The sequence below is a fragment of the Bubalus kerabau genome, chromosome 11, assembly GCF_029407905.1.
Source record: "Bubalus kerabau isolate K-KA32 ecotype Philippines breed swamp buffalo chromosome 11, PCC_UOA_SB_1v2, whole genome shotgun sequence".
Lineage (NCBI taxonomy): Eukaryota > Metazoa > Chordata > Mammalia > Artiodactyla > Bovidae > Bubalus > Bubalus kerabau.
The window spans coordinates 65,649,675-65,670,826 of record NC_073634.1 but is presented as its reverse complement, the minus strand read 5'-3'; the positions used below and the strand labels follow the sequence as shown (position 1 = coordinate 65,670,826).

Below are 21,152 nucleotides of genomic sequence, written 5' to 3'. Positions count from 1 at the left end.
ATTTGACCTAAAAGCAAGAGGCAGAGAGGACTCAGAGTAGGGACTTTTATATAACAGGAGACTGAATATAGAATAGACCTCCCCGCCCTGCGAAAAGATGGGGTCCCTGGAGACTGTTTTCAGCCAGGGGTCTGGTTAAGTCTCATTAAATTGAACTGGGCACAGTGCCTGCCCTCAGAAAGCCTTCATTGGGCTGTTTTGTTTGTTTTTTACAAGTCACCTGCTCAATCTAGGGGAGTGGGTTTCTCACTGAACATCTCCCTATACGCTTTGAGGAGTGATTCCCAGGGAATGCACTTCTCCTCATTCCAAGTCACAAATTCCTTTATGGTGTTTCCACATTAGGACGATTATGTAACTTCTCAGATAAAGCTGTATCAACATACTCTGTATTCGGTGACATCTTGGCTTAAACATTCCATTGTGTGCATCACCCTGGTGTTTTATACTTAATAATCAGAGAACATGTGTGACCTCAGAGGGGCCCTCAGAGACTCCTTTCCTGCCATGGTTGCTGACTGTGTGGCCTGGAACATCACTGAGGCTTTTGTGTCTTAGCTTTCCCTTTATGGACCAGAGCTAATCATGGTAATCTCAGTTGAGTAGGGAGAATTACCTGCACATGACTGTAAGCCACAGTCATACCCTTTGTGTGCTCTGAACTCGAGACTGAAGTGCAACACAGTTGTGACTCACACTTTTGCTCTTGTTTACCAGTCTTAGTTCAAAATCACACCTTATTGATTATTTTAAAATGTTAGGCAGTCATAGGAAACAATTGTTTTTTAAGCGCACTTTGATATATTTCAACTTCTGAGAGCTTGGTGTAGGGAAGACTCATTGACGTTTTTTTTCATCATTAGCTAAGCTAAGAGGGACATTGTGGTAGTTAAAGAGCCTGTGCCCTAGGTTCAAATCCTGGCTCTATGATTAACTAGCTGGGTGATCTTGGGCAAGTTACTAAACTTCTCTGTGCCCCAATTTCTTCATCTGTGAATCCAAGATGACAGCAGTGATGATAATAGCACTTACCTTGTGTTATTGGAAAGATTAGGTAATTGGTTCCCATACCTTCGTTAGATTAGTACCTGGCATATAGTAAGCACTTTACAAATTCACAAACATCCTGAAGGCCTGCCATGTATCAGGCACTGGGGAATTTGTGGGGATTCTTTTTGTAGTTCTATTTTATTATTATTTTAAAATCATTTTAAGAATGGAAATATAATTGATTATATCATATTTGTTAGTTTCAAATATATGGCAAAGTGATTCAGCTATCTATCTATTCTTTTTCAGATTCTTTTCCCTTTTAGGTTATTACACATTATTGAATATAGTTCCCTGTGCTATAAGTAGGACCTTGATGTTTATCTATTTTATATATAGTACTGTGTATCTGTTAAGTCAAACTACTAATTTATCCTTCTCCACCCCTTTCTCCTTTGGTACCCATAAGTTCATTTTCTATGTCTGTTTCTGTTTTGTAAATATGTAAATACAAATGTTTGTTTGTAGCTTTTGTTATAGTCCACATATAAGTGATATCACATGATATTTGTCTCTCTCTGACTTACTTCACTTACTATGATAATCTCTAGGTCCATCCATGTTGCTGCAAATGGCATTATTTCATTCTTTTTATGGCTGAGTAATATTCCATTGTGGGTTTCCAAGGTGGTTCAGTGGTAAAGAATTCACCTGCCAATGCAGGAGATGCAGGAGACCCAGGTTCAATCCCTGGGTTGGAACAATCCCCTGGAGGAGGAAAGCAACCCACTCCAGTATTCTTACCAGGGCAGTTCAATGGGATAGAGGAGCCTGGTGGGCTGCCATTCATGGGGTTGAAAAGAGTTAGACATGACTGAGTGACTGAGCAATATTCCATTGTATATACATAATGCATCTTCTTTATTCATTCATTTGTTGATGGATATTTAGGTTGCTTCCATGTCTTGGCCATTGTAAATAGTGCTGCTATGAACACTGGGGTACACGTATCTTTTCGGAATAGAGTTTTCGTCTTTTCCAGATACTTGCCCAGGAGTGGGATTGCTGGATCATATGGTAACTCTACTTTTAGTTTTTTAAGGAACCTCAGTGAGGACTTTTTTGTTGACCTAAGCAGAGTATAAGCAGGACTTAGGAGGCTCCTGCACCAATCCGAGCAAGATATCGTGGTGGCTCAGACACGGTAGAAGTGCTGAAGATATGAGAAGCTGTGGGCCCTTGATAAGAGCTAGCCGTTGTTATTAGGTAGTTGGGAGAGTTCAAATCGACTTCTAAGCCTCAGTTACCTCACTGCAAAATTAAGAGGTTGGGCTCATTCACCATTCCTCCTTAGCTCTTAAAAAGTTCTTCTGGTTCCTGAAAAGCTGTGTAAATACCATCTAAATGTAAATGGTTTGAGGGTAGGTGCTTTTGAATGAAAATAATCTTGGGTTGAATCTTTCAATAAGTAGTTTGTAGGGTGAAGAATAATGCTTTGATTTACATTGTAAGTGGAGTTGAAGATACTTGGATTGCTTGAGATGAGGTCTTACATTTCTTATGTTTTAAGAGTGTAAAAAACAGGAAGATACTGAGCCTGCCCAGAACACTTTATTCTGGAAAATTGCTTTTATTCCAAAAATGCTTTGTTCCTTCTCAATCATTCTATAGAATAGGTTTGAACATGGAGAGCAAGCAGAAAGCCTAAATGAATTTTTTGTTATTGTTGTTATAATTAAAGCTGAGCAGAGTCAAACCATCCCTTACAGGGAAATTCATTAGCAAATAAATGAAATATAGAGCTTGAGTTTTTAAAGAGTTGTACAAAGAAAGACAGGCAAACTTTGCTCTGGGCTTTGATTATGGGCATTTGTGTCTAAAAAACATTAACCAAGACTGTGACCCTTTTATGAAATGCAAGAGTGAACTTCACTACTGCTGGAGACTAATAAAAAGGCTAAGGTGTGTGGGGGAGGCAGTCAAACATGATTAGCATCAAAGAAGAAGTATGCACGGCTCTTTGAAGACAGACTTTGCTAAATGGTCTTCCCAGATGGAAATAGTAGAGGGGAAGTGTCTTTCTTTCCTTCCTGTTTAATATGTTTTTTTTTTTTTTTCAAATGCAGGCATGTAGAATTTCTAATACTGGGGGAAGAATATAGCATTGACGTCAGTTCAGCAACCATATTATGAGCAAGGCTAGGTGCTGTGATACCGTGCACCAAGAAGAGATATTTGAAAATGCATAGATGTTGTCCTGCAGGAGCTCACAGGTCATTCTGGGAACCTATGTAGAATGCAGGAGATAAGATAATAAGGCCTTAGATCTACAGCCCAAGTAACAAGTTGGGGGAGTCACTCCCATTGGGAGGATTACCGCAGCTTTCTAGAGGGGCTGGCATATCTCTGACCACATGTACAGCAGCCCCTTCCACATTCCCCCCAAAGCGAGTCTGCAGAGACTGCACTACAGCTGTTTTCATGGTTCAAATTCTAAACCAGCTGAACCCCAATTCTCAGAGGCTGATTCTGTCTCCTGCTGTGGTCCAGGTGGATATGTGCCTTCTTTCTCTACACGTGGCTGACTTTGACCTTCAGACCACTCATTTCCTATCTGCGTGTATGTATATGCATCAGCAGCAGCAGGGTTTCTCATCCTCAACCCTATTGACATTTTAGGCTGAGAAATTCTTTCCAGTCGGGGGTAGAGGCCAGTAGTGCTACCTGCACCACCACCAAATGGTGACAATCAGAAACTCCCCCAGCACTGACAGATGTAAAATGTCCCCGAGTGGGATAGGGCAAACTTGCCTCCAGTTGAGAACCAGTTATCTAAAAGGTGCTTTCAGTTCAGTTCAGTCTCTCAGTCGTGTCCGACTCTTTGCGACCCCATGAACCGCAGCATGCCAGGCCTCCCTGTCCATCACCAACTCCCAGAGTCCACCCAAACCCATGTCCATTGAATCGGTGATGCCATCCAACCATTTCATCCTCTGTCGTCCCCTTCTCCTCCTGCCCTCAATCTTTCCCAGCATCAGGGTCTTTTCAGATGAATCAGCTCTTTGAATCAGGTGGCCAAAATATTGGAGTTTCAGCTTTAACATCAGTCCTTCCAATGAACAGCCAGGACTGATCTCCTTTAGGATGGACTGGTTGCATCTCCTTGCAAGAGCCTTCTCCAACACCACAGTTCAAAAGCATCAATTCTTCAGCGCTCAGCTTTCTTTATAGTCCAACTCTCACATCCATACATGACCACTGGAAAAACCATAGCCTTGACTAGACAGACCTTTGTTGACAAAGTAATGTCTCTGCTTTTGAATATGCTATCTAGGTTGGTCATAACTTTCCTTCTAAGGAGTAAGCATCTTTTAATTTCATGGCTGCAGTCACCATCTGCAGTGATTTTGGAGCCCCAAAACATAAAGTCAGCCACTGTTTCCACTATTTCCCCATCGGTTTGCCATGAAGTGATGGGACCAGATGCCATGATCTTCGTTTTCTGAATGTTGATCTTTAAGCCAACTTTTTCACTCTCCTCTTTCACTTTCATCAAGAGGCTTTTTAGTTCCTCTTCACTTTCTGCCATAAGGGTGGTGTCATCTGCATATCTGAGGTTATTGGTATTTCTCCCAGCAATCTTGATTCCAGCCTGTGCTTCCTCCAGCCCAGCATTTCTCATGATGTGTACTCTGTATATAAGTTATAAGCAGGGTGACAATGTACAGCCTTGACGTACTCCTTTTCCTATTTGGAACCAGTCTGTTGTTCCATGTCCAGTTCTAACTGTTGCTTCCTGACCTGCATACAGGTTTCTAAAGAGGCAGGTCAGGTGGTCTGGTATTCCCATCTCTTTCAGAATTTTCCACAGTTTGTGGTAATCCTCACAGTCAAAGGCTTCGGTATAGTCAATAAAGCAGAAATACATATTTTTTCTTTAAGATTCCTTTTACTCCTATATGTGCGTATATTAAGTCACTTCAGTCATGTCTAACTGAAGTGGGTTGCCATTTCCTTCTCCAATATGTATATATGTGTGTGTGTGTATGTATATATATATATATATATATATGGGCTTCCCTGGTGGCTCAGTGGTAAAGAATCTGCCTGCAATGTGGGAGACCTGGGTTTGATCCCTGGGTTGAGAAGATCCCCTGGAGAAGGACATGGCAACCCACTCCAGTATTCTTGCCTGGAGAATCCCATGGAGAGAGAAGCCTGGTGGGCTACAGTCCACAGGGTCTCACAGTTGGACACACCTGAGACGACTAAGCAATATATATATATAATCTATCCAGTCTGATCTAGAGTAGAAACTTGTACATCAGAAACATTTGCCTTTTTATTTGACAAGTCATTGCTTCCTGATATTATGGGAGTACTTTAAATGGTTGCGCAAAGAACCTCTACGATGAAGGAGGACCTGTGAAGACCCCTATGAATGTAGCTGCCAGCTCAAAATGTCTGTAATATTGAGAAATTTGTGTGACTTTTGCAATCTGTTCCATAATATCACCATGTTTATTTTTGATATAAACATGATGTGCTCCCACTCATAAATACAGCAAAACTGAGGCATCTAAATGTTTACCTGTTCATCTCGTGGCCGGATTCCCTGCCTGTCCCAGACCCCAGAGGGTGGTTGCAGCCCACTTTGAGGAATAAGATAATGCACTGTTTTACAGGCTGGTCAGGCTTTCAACGCTCCGTAATTGTTTTAGTCAGGCCAGTCTCTGCTCAGGATAAATAATCACTTAGGCAGAAAATATACAAACTCAGCATTCTTTCGTTTACCTAGTTAGGTAGGAGGGCAAACATTTATCAGCTCTTTTTCTGTATTTCAATACATAATTAAAGTTCTTAATTATTCTAGGAACTCTGGTCATGGTTTTCAAATAATTATTTTGGACACACACACAAATTTGTGTTGTACCAGTGTAATTAGGGGACAAGCATAAAATTTGGCAATCAGTGCCAGTTTCCAGCATTTCATTATTTTCAGTTTATTTATGAGGAAACTAGAACCAGACTCCTGCTTGCATTTTAATTATTTAGCGCAGGAAGGATTGATTTCAGAAAACCTCCAGGCTGAAGAGGGTAATAATGAGCCCATTTCCCAGGAGGAATTCAGGGCTTCAAAGCTATGCCCTGCTTCCTACTCCAGGGATGGCACTGTGGGCCCTTTATCATGTCTGAGACACCTTGGGAGCGCACAGGTCCCGAGTGGGCTCACTCCTGTGAAAGGCAACAGGAGTCTTTGCTGAAAGGTAACAGAAGCAAAAAGCATTCTGCTGGGAAACAGAAAAGAACGCTGCTTCCAGCCTGTGCATCTGGCAGCATGAATGAAAGGTATTTTAAGGCACAGGCTTTGTGTGGGTATGGAGAGCCAAGGCTGTGTTTGTGTGCCCCTCTCTCCAGCCTTCCCTCTAAGTAATTCCAAGAGTCGGATCTGTGCGCAGCCAGCCTTGTACCAATAAGGAATGTGACCGGACTACGTGACGGAGCCCCAGGCCTCATTTCACTTTATGCATGAGGTTTCTGTTTTCCTCTGCTGGTTTATAGTCCTCCTTTTTATTGCCTCTGTGATTTTATTTTCTTGTCATCAAGTGGCATAAAGGGTTTCTTGCTCTGGTAGTTTCATGGAAACTTGCTTGGCTGCGTGGAAGCAGATGAAGGTTCAGATTTAGCAGTCCGCTGGAAATCCTGACTAATGGGCACAGGAAAACTCCAGAGGCAGGCTGCCAGGTGGTCATTTGATTTTTAGAGGAAACATGTTTGGGTGACACAGATTTCTAGACTTCTTAAAAGGTGAACTGCACAGAGGTAGGATTAACACAGGCAGCTTCTGAACAAACCACCAGCCAGGAGGGACCTGGGAATTTAAACTTGGCATCCAAATTTGACTAACCAAAGAGATTCAGAGGAAACAGGCTTCCTTTATTTGTTCAACAATCCTTTATTGAGCTGGGCTCTGTTTTAGTTGTAATTAGGATCATTTTTTACTTCCTTAAAAAAGCCCCAAACAACCATACACATACTTAAAATATTTGCCCTTCTTTTCCATATGAGTCTCTTTAGGGCATCTCTCCTTCCTCATACTGTAGACCCCTCCCTGCATAAAGCCTATTCCATCTGACAGTATCCAGAATGGGTCTGAGAGCTCTCTTGCCAACATGGCAGCATAGCCCAGAAAATAAAAATAAAGTGTTTTGAATTCAGAGGCTGGTTTCATTCCACTTCCAATCAGATAACACATTTTCTATCTAAGTTTAGCTGGTAACGTGTTGATTTTTAGGCCTGAAATTGTTCAAATGATTAATTTATCCCATAGAGAAAGATTAATTGAAGAGTTGACGAAAATATTTTAAATTGCAGAAGTTCAAATTGGTAATCTACAGTGATTAAACTCATCACATTTCATTCATTCACAACCTTGGCCATGGCTGGCTCAGTGTTGCTCTTGAACGTAAGAATTAATTGGAATTCGTAAATTTAGGGGTCTTCCCAGGTGATCCAGGGGTAAAGAATCTGCCTGCTAATGCTTGGAGATGTAGGAGACACATGTTCGTTCCCTGTGTCTGGAAGATCCACTGGAGAAGGAAATGGCAACCCACTCCACTATTCTTGCCTGAAAAATCCCATGGAAAGAGGAGCCTGGCAGGCTGCAGTCCATGGGGTTGCAAAGAGTAGGACACAACTGAGCGACTGAGCATATCACACATCATATAAATTCAGGAGGCATTGGAGTTAGGTGTGACTTTTCATGGTTGCTTGGTATGTGGTGTGTGTGTGTATAAAAAATGGGGCTCCCCTGGTGGCTCAGATGTAAAGAATCTGCCTGCAATGCAAGAGACCTGGGTTCAATCCCTAGGTCAGGAAGATCCCTGGAGAAAGGAATGGCAACTCACTCCAGTATCTTGCCGGGAGAATTCCATGGAGAGAAGATCCTGGAAGGTTATAGTCCATAGGGCCGCAAAGAGTCGGACACAACTGAGCAACTAACACTTACTTACTTACTTGGTATGTGAGGTGTGTGTGTGAGTGTGTGTGTGTGTGTAAGGCCAGGTGGAGTGGGGAAGGAGGGAAAATTTCAGCCTTTCTTAAAAGCCAGTCCTCATTTTAATATCAGGAATAGATGGAAGTAACTTCAGGATAGGAAGCAAACTAGCTAACTGGTTGTTTTTGAGTCCATTGATTTAAATGCCAGTGAAAACGCCATCAACAGAAGAGAACCTCATATTCTTTTTTTTCAGATGACTGAGGCAGAGATACACATATTAAATTTCTATCCTTTGATATTTTCTCTGCTAACAGATGTCCTCCTTGAGACTGGTTCAGAATCTTCCTTCACAAAACTCTATTCCTGGCCAGTAATGCCCACTTTGCACATTAGTCTCCTGGGCACTTTCCCCAGTAATCCCAGCTCCTCCCCCGCCAGGCTCCTCCACTTCCTTGCTGTTTCCAGGCTCCACCCCTCTCTTCCCATTGGATCTGGACTCTCCTCCTGGGCAGGCCCCTCCTCCACAGCCTGTCTTCAGTGAGTACACTCTCACCCAGCCTGAAAGAGAAAATCAAAAACAGACAAGCACGTTGCATTTACAAAATGCCCTTCTCTGGAAGGCAGGAGTTCTTGTCTTTCAGAAGGCTTCTCTTTTAGTCTCTGTTGACAGACTGATGCTGTAGCCAGGACCGGGCAGAAGTGTCATCCCATTTCATAAAGTGATACAGCTGACAGTTATTCTAGAGAAGCTATAACTAAGGGTTGCTTTAGCTGATTTATACAAACTATCCAATGTCAGGTGATATTCTATAGTTAGAAATAACAAGGAACGAGCTCAGTGAGAAGAGAGGATGGGTAGACTTTCTGAGTACGGGCAGGATGCGTGTTTCTTGAGGTCTAGTGTTGGTTTTCATCTACAGTGTGGTTTTATTCTCAGTGCCCTGATAGCAGCTCATAAAACAGTCACAGTTCACCCCAAAGCCCTTAGAAATTACTGCACAGTGCTAAAATAGGGCATCATCCAAGAATCTGAGAGTAGCCACATCTTTTGTAAACTGTAATTCAGGTCTGTCTTCCAAGCTGAGTTCATGTTATCAGTATGGTCTTTTAAAAACATAAATCATGTACCACTGACTCTCCTTAAAATCACCTGGTGAGTTCTCATGGTATTTAGGATGAAACCCTAATTCCTTTCCATGGCTTTTAAGGCACTGTGGGAGCTGGCCCTCTCTCTCCACCTTTACTTGGGGGCCATATTCCTCCCCCTGCTCACTGCTTTTCAGCCCAAACTGGCCTTCCTCAAGTTTTCCCAGCAGTCAAGCACTCTCATTCCTCCGGGTCTTTTCACTTGCTCTTGGGGGAGCGTGCTTCCCCAGGCACTTCTTTGGGTTTCTTATTCTTAAATTCTTCACTCAAATATCACCTTCCATGAGAGACAGTTCCTAACATAGGCTCCAGCCAGGGCTCTTGCACTGCATCCACATTCTCCCTTCATCTTTAATTGTCTTGTTTATTACCTGGTGTGGCTTTTCCACATCAGAGGGTACGAGCCTTGAGAGCAGATTCTTGTCTTTCTTCTTCTTGAAGTGAAGTGAAACTGGGAGCAAAGATTTATTGATTGAATGTATGAGTAAATGAATTACTGAATAATGCACAGCTGCAGATCTGCAGATGAAGTAAAACCTCAGAACTGGACTTTGCTGGTGGTGCAGTGGATAATAATCCGCCTGCCAATGCAGGGGACATCCCTTCAATCCCTGACCTGGGGAGACTCCACATGCCTTGAGCAGCTAAAGCCCATGCATCGCCACTACTGGAGCCTGCGTGCTCTAGGGCTCATGGGCCCCTGTGTCACAACATACTGAAGCCTGTGCACCTAGAGAGCCTGTGCTCCTCCAGAGAAGCCGCTGCAATGAGTAGCCCCCACTCACCACAACTAGAGAAAGCCTGTGTGCAGCAACAAATATCCAGTGCAGCCAAAAACAAATAAGTAAATAATTAAAAAAATAAACCTCGCACTTATAGGGACCCCTCCAGGGTCCCAAGGCCAGAGTCTACTCATTTCCCTCTGTTGCACAGCCTGAGAACAATCCTCTTTGGACTGACATATAAAGACATGCCCTGAGAGATCCTTCCCATCCCTGAGAAGTCTTGATTCTAGATGCCATGGGTTACACATAAACTCAACTTAAACATGAAGCAACCTAAACATTAAATTGTTGAACCTAAGTAATAATTGTCAGAAAGTACACTTGTAAGCAATGAAAAGTTGAATTGGTGAGACCAAGGGCAGAAAAGATAATAGTGAAAAAAAATCCCAAAGCACATGCATAGCAATGTCAGTAGCTTTAGTAGCAGTATTATTGTTTCTTCATTCTGATGAGATAGGCTCTCAGGCTCTTTAAAGTAACCTGATATTGAACATTAATTATAACATCTTCTGTAAGAGGAATGAGCAATGAAGGTGCTGCTTTTCCCTATTACTTATTTAATTTTATTTAATTAGTGCTTACAGAATGTTCCCAAATGGTGCTAATAGTAAAGAACCTTCCTGCCAATGCAGGAGATGTAAGAGACACAGGTTCAATCCCTAGGTGGGGAAGATCCCCTAGAGGAGAGCATGGTAACCCACTCCAGTATTCTCGCCTGGAGAATCCCCATGGACAGAAGAGCTTGGGGGGCCACAGTTCATAGGGTCGCACAGCGTTGAACATGACTGAAGCGACTTAGGACAGCACAGAATGTTCACTACACTCCAGGTATCTCTCTAAAAACTTGACAAATGCTGTCTTGGGTTGAGTTCTTTGGAAGCAATACTGGAGACAGAGTTTGGTGTGTAAGATGCTCGTTAGGGATTAACACCTTTGAAGAGGAGGCCAAGAAACCCTCAAGAAGTCAAACTGTACTACAGGCTCAGGAAGCCAGGGGAGGTGTGTTGCCAGGCATGTGCTGCCTGTCAGAGTGTCCTGTGTGGGACTGGAATGGCCTGCCTTTTACCTCCACCTCACTCAGTCACCAAATGTGGGCTACCCCCAGGAAGGGCACAGCCTTGGGCGAGGCAGCTGTGTGGCTGAGGCACACTGGAGTTGCTGAGAGCTGGAGCCTGTCTGCTTCCTATCCTCGCTGCTTCTTGGCAGCAAGTTCTCCCTTGAAATACACCTCTGGGTCTGCTCAAATATTAGCTTCTTTAACCCTTGCAACAACCCTAGGAGATAGGCCCTTTCATTAGCCCCATTTTACAGATGACAAAACTGAGGCATGGAGAAATTAGTTCATTTGCCAAACTAGATCGGGTAGCAGAGCTGATATCTGACCTAAGCAGTATGGCTCCAGAATTAGCATTCTGGACTATTCAGCTATGCTGTCTTAGCTATCACTTCACAGAAAGGGTTGACGATAGCCTACTAAAAATACAATGACAGTACTGTTGTTATTTAATTCTTTTTAAGGTAGTGTGTACGTGTATGTGTGTTTGCCTGCTACTGTTGCATTTCCTAAAAACAGTATCCAAAGAGTGATAATTTGGGGTTGCCTATTTCATTTGAATATTAAATCCTACCTGTAAACATCTAAGAATCCAGACTAGATGCTGAGGGGTAATGACTGGATTTGAATTCCAGTACAAAGTAGCCTGTGCTGAAATTCTCATGTTGGCCTGGAAAAGGAAGGGTCCCTTTGGAGTTTAGGGCAAGAAAATTGAGTAGGGGGAAGAAAGGCTATAAAATACAGGGCAAGGCCAACCAGTTCTGTATTCTGCCAGCCACAGGAGTGAAGTGTTAGTTAGGTATGGGCCTGAGGGAAAAGCAGATGGCACCTTGGGAAGAACATAAAGAAGGAGAGGATTTAACAGGTGTGAGCAGGGTGGGTCCAGGCACTGTGCTGGGGGTCTGAAGAAAGTCCAGCACTGTGAAGAACCAGGAGGGCAGGAGGGGAGGTCAAAGAAGCCCAGACTACTCCTCGGGGGGAAATGTGTGGACTTCGCCAGAAGAGGAGAGGAAAGAGAGAACTCAGTGGCAGCAAAACACTTTTTTTTTTTCCATCACTGTTTTTAGAATTATACATACACACTTTTAACTTATATGCAGAGTAACATCATGCAAAATGCTGGGCTGGATGACTCGCAGACTGGAATCAAGATTGCCAGGAGAAATATCAACAACCTCAGATAACCAGATGATACCACTCTAATGGAAGAAAGCAAAGAAGAACTTAAAAAAAAAAAAAAAGCCTCTTAATTAGGGTGAAAGAGGAGAGTGAAAAAGCTGGCTCAATATTCAAAAAACGAACATCATGGCATCTGGTCCCATCACTTCATGGCAAATAGATGGGAAAAAAGTGGAAACAGTGACAGATTCTATTTACTTGGGCTCCAAAATCACTGCGGATGGTGATTTCATGACTGCAACCATGAAATTAAAAGATGCTAGCCCCTTAGAAAAAAAGCTATGACAAACCTAGACAGTGTATTGAAAAACAGAGACATCACTTTGCTAGCAAAGATCCATATGTTCAAAGCTATGGTTTTTCCAGTAGTCATGTACAGATGTGAGAGTTGGACCATAAAGAAGGCTGAGTGCCAAAGAACCGATGCTTTTGAACTGAGGTGCTGGGGAAGACATTTGAGAGTCTCTTGGACAGCAAGGAGATCAAATCAGCCAATCCTAAAGGAAATCAACCCTGAATATTCACTGGAAGGACTGAAGCTGAAGTTCCAATACTTTGACCACCTGATACAAAGAGCTGACTCACTGGAAAAGACCCTGATGCTGGGAAATATTGAAGGCAGGAGGAGAAGGGGGTGACAGAGGATGAAGTGATTAAGTAGCATCACCGACTCAATGGATGTGAATTTGAGCCAACTCTGAGAGATAGTGGAAGACAGAGGAGCCTGGAGTGCTAGAGTTCATTGGATGGAAGAGAGTCAGACATGACTTAGTGGCTGAACGACAACAAATAATCTTTTAAAGATATTTAGAAATCATTTCCCACATTACATAATTAGATTTCTTAATTCTGCAGACTGGCTTAGGGTAAGGAAGGAATCCAAGGCTGACTGTTTTATTTTGGATGATGTAGACTACACGTTTCTCCCTATTTATCATTCTCTTTTTGTCTGTAAGAGTCCAAGCAATAGAAGTCATTATCCTTAAGACTTTTCACTCCAGTGGGATTAACTTGTTTCACATTCTTTTTCTGAAGTTTGGGGAAATCCCCTCTTTAAAAACAGTAGAGAAATTCTGGTTTAACCCCTCACTATCTTTATTTGTATATAAAAACACATTCCAAATGGCTGTAACAATGTCTTGATAAGTAAGGGCTCTTTGCAAAAATAGTCAGTGGGGATATGATTCACAACAGGACATGTAAACTTCCCAGCAGACCAAATGTGTCCTCTGAGGGATTAAAGGATCTATGTGGGATTTGAATAAAGGTCATTCTTGCGGCTGAACTGATTACGTTGTTATTATTGACCCTTAATAGTAACAGGTTCTTTCCCATGTCACGTATTCTAGCACATTCCCTTATGGATATTTCAACACAATTTGCCCATTTTTATAACACATTAAGCCATCTTAGAAACTTACTTTTCAGCCCACAGAATAACACTGCTCTAAATAATTCACAAAGCAAAGCAAATACATAGATGTTAAATAATTTAAAACCACAGGAGAACTCATGATGCCCAGAATGGATCTTACTTAGAGTAGATACTCAAACTCATCTATTACACTAAACCAAATTGGGAGGATGTGTGTTTGGAGCATAGTATATTTCGAATGCCATCATCTTAAAAACGAGCATGTTTTCAGAGGAAAATTGCTGTTTCCTGGAGTACATGGTTTGTATTTGGGCCGGGGGACAAGTAACTTTCTGAACTCTAGGATTTTATTGAAGAATATTTTTCCCAAACGTGACAGGCTTTATGAAGACAGAAGCAGGAATAAGCATGGAAGATCACCGTTGAGCGGTAAGGATTTGGGGTGACAGAAGGGAGAGGAGATATTTTGGAGCTCTTCATGCTCTCTATTGAGCCGTTGACAATTCTGACTTGCCTTTCTGTGGCATTGTGCATGGGACCCACTGAAAATAAGCCTTGTTTTAGGGAGCACTGAAAAGGTGGGTTGCTTTAGGACACCGAGGTTCCTGTATTCAATCTTTGGACACTGCATTTGCAATCCATCTCTTCTAGGATGTTTGTCCCTTTCAAGAGCTGAATTCAGTATCAAAAAGTGATCTGTTTCATAGAGTGCTCCACTCACCAGACAAATCAGGATACATTCTTATGAAAAATCAAAGCATTTGCTACTTAGAAGTGAAATCACTTGATTATAGGGTACACATCTAATAGTTTTATAGAGGCTCCTGGACCAACTAAACACATTATCTTCTCTCATATGCGATATATCATCACTCTGTTGAACCAACCCTAAGACAAAGTTATTTTCTTCTAAAAAACAAAGACAAACATGCAACATCCAGGTCACCAAAATTCAATCTCTAAAAGATATTTGGTCACTGCTGCTGCTGCTAAGTTGCTTCAGTCGTCTCCGACTCTGTGCGACCCCAGAGACGGCAGCCCACTAGGCTCCCCCGTCCCTGGGATTCTCCAGGCAAGAACACTGGAGTGGGTTGCCATTTCCTTCTCCAATGCATGAAAGCGAAAAGTGAAAGTGAAGTCGCTCAGTCGTGTCCAACTCTTAGCGACCTCATGGACTGCAGCCCACCAGGCCCCTCCGTCCATGGGATTTTCCAGGCAAGAGTACTGGAGTAGGTTGCCATTGCCTTCTCCATATTTGGTCACAGATAGGTCTAAAATAAATTCTATGGGGATCTGATATCGACCCTTGGCTCTGTGCCTCACCCCTGTGATGCAAGCCACACGCACACTTTTCAGCCTGCTGTGGTTCTAGAATTAACTGTACACCTCTTTCATAAGATGACATTCAAGCCACAAAAAGCAAGGTCAGTGACGGCTGGAAGGGAAAGTGAGCGTGGTTCATAAAACCAAGAGGCACTTACAATTTAACAAGATTAACAAGTGCTGTTGAAAAGAGCTACCCGGCCTGAGTCACAGAGGGAGAAGGATGCCAGCCCAATTCTCTTGGCTTTGCTGTCACACCACACGAGTGCAGCTCCTGAACGTCTTGCATGAAACTGCAATAAAGCAATCTGGAAAATGACTGTATTTTTAGTGATTATTTCTTTTGGATCATTACAGATGGAATGAGTTGTTCTTTTTCACGGGCCCCATTATTTGTTGTTAGTATTTCTTTTGTCTGGTTTGTTGGGAAGGTTATGTCTGAAGCTTGCCCAAATTCTTAAATCCAAGGCATTTAGTATATTATCAGCTCACACTGGACTCTTTTAAGCATTTTCTATTAAAAAAAAACTGTAGCGGTTTCAGTATCAGCAAGATAAGGAAGACAGTTCTTCCTCTCTGCATGCTGGGTGAAAATGCATGAATTATTGGAATTCACTGAAAAACTTGTCACTCAAATATCTATCAGCCTTTTGGTCCCTGGGCAAAAGGAGTTCTTCCAGAGCAGCTTTGATAGCAATTTCAATTTTCAGAGCACACTATGCTTTATGTTTCATTTGCTGAAAGTTCATTTTACATGCTTAGTGACTAGAAGATCTAAGGAATGCTCAGTCATCCTTGTATAGGTAATTTGCTAAATGTTATATAGAGAGTGGACTTCCCTGGTGGCTCAGCGGTAAAGAATCTACCTGCCAATGCAGGGGACAACAGTTTGATTCCTGGGTCAGGAAGATCCCCTGGAGAAGGAAATAGAAACTCTCTCCAGTATTCTTGCCTGGGAAATCTCACGGACAGAGGAACCTGACAGGCTAAGTTCATGGGGTCACAAAGAGTTAGCCACATCTGTAGCGACTAAGCGAAAAGCAAAGGAGAAAAGGAAAGATATACGCCTCTGAATGCAGAGTTCCAAAGAATAGCAAGAAGAGATAAAAAAGCCTTCCTCAGCGATCAATAGAGGAAAACAACAGAATGGGAAAGACTAGAGATCTCTTCAAGAAAATTAGAGATACCAAGGGAACATTTCATGCAAAGATGGGCTCGATAAAGGACAGAAATGGTATGGACCTAACAGAAGCAGAAGATATTAAGAAGAGGTGGCAAGAATACACAGAAGAACTGTACAAAAAAGATCTTCACGACTCAGATAATCACGATGGTGTGATCACTGACCTAGAGCCAGACATCCTGGAATGTGAAGTCAAGTGGGCCTTAGAAAGCATCACTACGAACAAAGCTAGTGGAGGTGATGGAATTCCAGTTGAGCTATTTCAAATCTTGAAAGATGATGCTGTGAAAGTGTTGCACTCAATATGCCAGCAAATTTGGAAAACTCAACAGTGGCCACAGGACTGGAAAAGGTCCGTTTTCATTCCAATCCCAAAGAAAGGCAATGCCAAAGAATGCTCAAACTACCGCACAATTGCACTCATCTCACACGCTAGTAAAGTAATGCTCAAAATTCTCCAAGCCAGGCTTCAGCAATATGTGAACTGTGAACTTCCTGATGTTGAAGCTGGTTTTAGAAAAGACAGAGGAACCAGAGATCAAATTGCCAACATCTGCTGGATCATGGAAAAAGCAAGAGAGTTCCAGAAAAACATCTATTTCTGCTTTATTGACTATGCCAAAGCCTTTGACTGTGTGGATCACAATAAACTGTGGAAAATTCTGAAAGAGATGGGAATACCAGACCACCTGATCTGCCTCTTGAGAAACCTTTATGCAGGTCAGGAAGCAACAATTAGAACTGGACATGGAACAACAGACTGGTTCCAAATAGGAAAAGGAATATTTCAAGGCTGTATATTGTCACCCTGTTTATTTAACTTATATGCAGAGTACATCATGAGAAACGCTGGACTGGAAGAAACACAAGCTGGAATCAAGATTGCTGGGAGAAATATCAATAACCTCAGATATGCAGATGACACCACCCTTATGGTAGAAAGTGAAGAGGAACTCAAAAGCCTCTTGATGAAAGTAAAAGAGGAGAGTGAAAAAGTTGGCTTAAAGCTCAACATTCAGAAAATGAAGATCATGGCATCCGGTCCCATCACTTCATGGCAAATAGGTGGGGAAACAGTGGAAACAGTGTCAGACTTTATTTTTCTGGGCTCCAAAATCACTGCAGATGGTGATTGCAGCCATGAAATTAAAAGATGCTTACTCCTTGGAAAGAAGTTTATGACCAACCCAGATAGCATATTCAAAAGCAGAGACATGACTTTGCCAACAAAGGTTCGTCTAGACAAGGCTATGGTTTTTCCTGTGGTCATGTATGGATGTGAGAGTTGGACTGTGAAGAAGGCTGAGTGCCGAAAAAATGATGCTTTTGAAGTGTGGTGTTGGAGAAGACTCTTGGGAGTCCCTTGGACTGCAAGGAGATCCAACCAGTCCATTCTGAAGGAAATCAGCCCTGGGATTTCTTTGGAAGGAATGATGCTAAAGCTGAAACTCCAGTTTTGGCCACCTCATGCGAAGAGTTGACTCATTGGAAAAGACTCTGATGCTGGGAGGGATTGTGGGCAGGAGGAGAAGGGGGAGTCTGAGTGAACTCCGGCAGTTGGTGATGGACAGGAAGGCCTGGCGTGCTGCGATTCATGGGGTTGCAAAGAGTCGGACACGACTGAGCGACTGAACTGAACTAAACTGATATATTTGTAACTGAATAACTTTGCTGTACACCTGAAACATAACATTGTTAATCAACTATACTCCAATATAAAATAAGATAACATTGAAAAAAGAAAAAGATGTGTTGAGAGAAGAGTGACCAGTTCAGTCTGGGTGGGGTATTTGGAAGCTGTGCATGATAAAGCTGGAAAGGCAGACGGGTTTATCCATGGCCTGACTGGCCAGGTACAGAAATTTGGAGTTCATCCCATACTTTGCCAAAGACTTTCTTAGAACCCTAGGGTAATGAGATATTTCAGAAAAGAAATGTTCCATGGTCAGAAAGTCTTCCCAGGTGGATCTAGTGGTAAAGAACCCATGTGCCAGTGCAGGAGACTTAAAAGATGTGGATTCGATCCCTGGGTTGGGAAGATCCCCTGGAGCAGGGCCTGGCAACCCACTCCAGTATTCTTGCTTGGAGAATCCCATGGATAGAGGAGCCTGGCAGGCTATAGTCCATAGGGTTGCACAAAGTCGGACACAACTAAAGCGACTTAGCACATGGTCATATAAATCTGGGAACTATATATCCATCCCTCCATCTTGAAAATTCACGATGTATAATCGATGACTAAAGGCTGACAAATTCTGTTTTAAAAGGGACTGGTTAAACTTAACCCAGGATTCCCCTCACCATTCTCCCACCATAACACCTGACAGCAAGAAGGTGCTGGAGGGACAGTGGGGAGCCCCTGGAATTCTTTGAAAAGAATGATGTAAGCAGATGCTTTAGAAACATTTCTGAAAGCAGTGTACAAACTGTATCATCAATATTTTGGAAAGAGGGTGCCTAGGTGAAAACTAGAGGCAAAGAATCGGTAAGTCAGGGTCTTCTCAACCTGGCTACCTGTCAGAACCCCTTGGAGATTTTTTAAAACACCACACTCCAGTACTCTTGCCTGAAAAATCCCATGGATGGAGGAGCCTGGTAGGCTGCAGTCCATTGGGTCACGAAGAGTCGGACATGACTGAGCGACTTCACTTTCACTTTTCACTTTCATGCATTGGAGAAGGAAATGGCAACCCACTCCAGTGTTCTTGCCTGGAGAATCCCGGGGATAGGGGAGCCTGGTGCGCTGTCGTCTATGGGGTCACACAGAGTCGGACATGACTGAAGTGACTTAGCAGCAGCAGCAGCAGTAGCAGCAAATCTATATTGCACTTCTAAAGTTTCTGATTTAGTAGGTGTGCCTTGGGCTTGGGAGTGTGTGTGTGTGTGTGTGTGTGTGTACTTTTGATGCATAAACTAGTGGTGAGAATTTATGAGTCCAAACTGATTGTGAGGACTATTGACAGTCCAGTTGAGCGCTTATGAGACCAGAACTTGGAGAGAGGCAGTGGGAGCGGAAAAGGTTGGGAGGGATGTAATAAACAAAGTGAGGCAAGAACTTACATGCCTTGACAAGTGAAGGAATGTGAGGATGGTATAGAAACAAAGGGAATTCAGAGAGATTGTATGCCTGGGTCACTGGGGAAGAATGATGGTATAATAACAGGGAGAGAAGGTTGTTGTTCAGTTGCTAAGTTGTGTCCTACTCTTTGTGACCCCATGATCTGCAGCACACCAGGCTTCTCTGTCCTTCACTATCTCCCTGAGTTTGCTCAAACTCATGTCCATTGAGTCGGTGATGCCATCCAACCATTTCATCCTCTGTTGCCCCCTTCTCCTCTTGCCTACAATCTTTCCCAGTATCAGACTCTTTGAAGTTTAGGGGGCAAGAAAGTACTTTGAAGGAAGAAGAGCTCTGGTTTTGGACATGATTAGGTCAAGATGCCAAACTATGTGAAGGCCTGCCAGACAGTTGGAAATGCAGGTTTCAAAGGCAGGAGAATAGAGGGGTCTGGATCTACAGAGAACCAGTTACAACCCTGGGGATAGCTTGGTGATCTAAAAGATGATGTCTAAAGAGGGGAAAGCCAAGAGTAGAACTGTGAAAATTCCTTCATTCCAGGCTCATACTCTTGGGATTCAGCAAGGATGGTCAGAGGAGCAGAACAGTCAATAACTATATTATGAAAGTGGAGGAGGAAAGCCTCTAGAAGGGTGTACTAGGGCAGGGGTCAGATCTTACAGCAGATAGTGCTACTGCAAGCTTTGTGCCTGACTCTCTGCTCCACTTCTTGATTACATGGTGTTCTTGAGCAAGTTTACTTAAACTCTCAGAGCCTCTATTTCCTCATGGATGAAATGAGGATTACACTACCTCCATGCTATAGGTAAGGGCCAAATGCAATACCATGTAGTATGGAATATAATGGTGTATAATAGAGCATATTATATTACTACAATATATACTATATTGTATATATATTATCTTAGTGAGGTATCCTTGGACCCTTTAAAAATCAGCTATATTACAAAACTGGTAAAAGAAAAAATACTCAACCATAATTCTGTTGTCTTAAAAGATTCTTTTCATTTTAATGATTCCATCTTAGTCCTTGATCACATCCATTTATTATTTTACATAGTTATAGCATCACTATAATTTCGAGATGTGCTTTTGAACTTAGCATATATGCTAAGAATTTCATCTCATTGTTAACTTTCTTTTTTAAAATTTTATTATAATTTATTTATTAGGCTGTGCCACATCTTAATTGCGGCATGCAGGATCTTTGATCTTTACTTGCTGCATGTGGATCTTTAGTTGCAAAATGTAGGATCTAGTTCCCCTGTGAGTGAAATGAAAGTTGCTCAGTTGTGTTGATCTTTGCGACCCCAAGGACTATACAGTCCACGGAATTCTCCAGGCCAGAATACTGGAGTGGGTAGCCGTTCCCTTCTCCAGGGAATTTTCCCAACCCAGGGATTGAACCCAGGTCTCCTGTATTGCAGGCAGATTCTTTGCTGTTCCCCAACCAGGGATCAAACCCAGGCCCCCTGTATTGGGTGCATGGAGTCTTAGCCACTAGATCTTCAGGGAGGTTCTATTAATTTTCTTAATTATCATTTTCTTTACTCAACAGTTTACCAATCAGTAGACATCTAAATCATTTCCAATCTTGTTTTCTGCTTTATTTTAAATACTTATCTAATTAATGCAAACATTAATATAGCCCCTTTAATTTTTATAAATTATCTCCTCTTAGATGAACTTTCAGCATCAGAATTATTGTGTCAAAGGGGAAGAATAGATTCATATTAGAATCAAAATAGATTGCTCAGTGGCTTTATCAGAATTGTATCAATGAAGAACAGTGAATGATTTTCAAAATAGATTGCTCAGTGGCTTTATCAGAATTGTATAAATTAACATAGTTTCCAGGGGTAATACCTGTTAACCAAGTATGAGTGTACCTGTCATTGTATCCTTACCAGAACTAGTAATCTCACTGTTTTTTGTATATTTTTTTGCCAGCATAATGGGGACTGACAGGCAGAAAACAAAGTTCATTGTTGTTTAATTTGTGTTTTGATAAACAGTTGGGCCTAAATAGTGAATATTT

At 42.3% G+C, this 21,152-nt stretch overlaps 1 long non-coding RNA gene across 1 annotated transcript in view; it reads left to right on the top strand.

The window, feature by feature from the left end:
- The window catches only part of LOC129623241 (uncharacterized), a 164,091-nt gene that overhangs the window by 1,712 nt on the left and 141,227 nt on the right, over nucleotides 1–21,152 (top strand). The gene's annotated exons all lie outside the window — the stretch shown is intronic.